The following is a 1,883-nucleotide window of genomic DNA, read 5'->3' on the forward strand; positions in this document are numbered from 1 at the left end:
CATTTCAGGACAGAAGCTTAAAATACCACAAGAAATGAAAAGTCACCTTTCACTGACTGTGAATAAAATTATGCATCAGTTGTTTGTGATCAGACAGACCAAAATCAACCCTATCATTTTTATGTTGTTAAACCTGCATGATAACATTCCTACTTTTTGATTCAATACATTGGCTGAAGAAATTCTTACTGTTGACACTAGAAAGCAAAATGCATACATTTATTGTTTTGTCTTGTTACTCAACATGAACACATCTATCTAACAGAACTTAAAAGCAGACTTTTACATATGATGCGTATTTTGGACATGTTAAAGCCGTACATTAAAGGGTTAAAGAGCGGTTGGCATGTAAGAAAATACAATGATAAAAATATTCGCATCATATTCGGTACACTGTTCATGTTAAACCTGCTCTGTAATATTTCAAAGGAAACCCCAAAAGAATAATTTAGCAGAGAAGCAAGGTGAGGAGTGCAGGTACTGACAGCTTTTTGTCTGGTCTGTTTAGAACCAGAAAAACAAACTTTAAGAATCCTCATGTACGTGTAAAAGATTACAGACATCGGAGCAAAGACTGTGAGAGAAAAAGCAATGAGTTCATAGACATTATTCACACTGGTGTCATAGCAAGCCAGTTTTATGATAGAGTAGTTGTCACAGTAGACTTGATTAATGATGTTCCCACACAGCTGTAAAGAAGCACTCAGGCATGTTGTGACAAAAACACCAAATAAATGAGGTAACCATATAACAACAATAAGCATGACAACCTTATTAGATGTCATATGTGCATTATACTGTAGAGGATAGCAGATAGCAAGGTATCTGTCATAAGAAATGACAGCTAAGTTGGTAAATTGTACACTTCCATAAGAATACACACAGAAAATCTGCAGGAAACAAAAGGGAGCAGAAACAGTGTGAATGTCAGAGAGAATCTGAAGCAGAAGGAATGGAAACAACCCTGTACTACCATACAGCTCATTTACAAACAGGCTGCACAGAAAAAGGTACATAGGTTCATGTAAGCTTCTGTTCATACAGATAACCACAATGAGCAGAAGATTCACACAAAAAATTAACATATATAAAGACATAATGAAAATGAAATATAAGTATTTAAAAAGCCCGGTGTCAAAGTAGGCATCAAGTGCAAAATATGAAACCTGTGTGGAGTTTATCATGATGCTTGTGGTTCATAAAACAATCATGACACTTGAACTAACTGTGTTACAATTTGTTATAGATTACGGAAAGTTTAGTTAAACTTTAAACTATGCTTATTTTAGTTTTTCACTGTGTACAGCTAAAGCACAGAACACACCCAGCATTCAATCAAACAGGAAAGAAATTCATAATCAACAGAACAACCTTGAAACATTTCCCAAATTCCTAGTTAGTACCGCATAATGGTAAGGTAATACATTACACAACACAGTTAAAGACGGTGTGTGACTGCTAACATTCACCTGCTTCAGCCAGACTGTGAGTCCCTCTGACTGAGCTCAAACTCTACTTCTACTCCTTTTAACTTTGTGAAGTGAGGGGACGCCCACAGCAGCAGACTGACATCAAAAGACCTACTGGTTGTAAAGTTGGATTTTTACTTCTACAGTACTGTTCCTGTGACGGCTACATGTTTAGACTCTGTAGTTACGTCATAGCTGATTTGGCCCTCTTCCTTAAATAACTGAAAGAGAGAGAATGCCATGAGTGTTTTCAGGTGCCAGTGCTGATATGGGTGTTGAAGGGTGTGCCAGTTTGTTTTGGGCATGTTAGTGGGAGGGGACACAGTCCATTAATGATTCTGACAGCTTGTGGAAAGAAGCTGTTCAGCATCCTGCTGGTCCTGGTGGAGGACAGACAGTGAGATGAGTGATGAG

At 37.5% G+C, this 1,883-nt stretch overlaps 1 pseudogene; it reads right to left on the reverse strand.

The window, feature by feature from the left end:
- Positions 1-254: 254 nt before the first annotated feature.
- Positions 255-1,211, reverse strand: LOC123966174 (annotated as a pseudogene).
- Between the last annotated feature and the right edge of the window lie 672 nt (positions 1,212-1,883).

The sequence above is a fragment of the Micropterus dolomieu genome, unplaced genomic scaffold (assembly GCF_021292245.1).
Source record: "Micropterus dolomieu isolate WLL.071019.BEF.003 ecotype Adirondacks unplaced genomic scaffold, ASM2129224v1 contig_12847, whole genome shotgun sequence".
Classification (NCBI taxonomy): Eukaryota; Metazoa; Chordata; class Actinopteri; order Centrarchiformes; family Centrarchidae; genus Micropterus; species Micropterus dolomieu.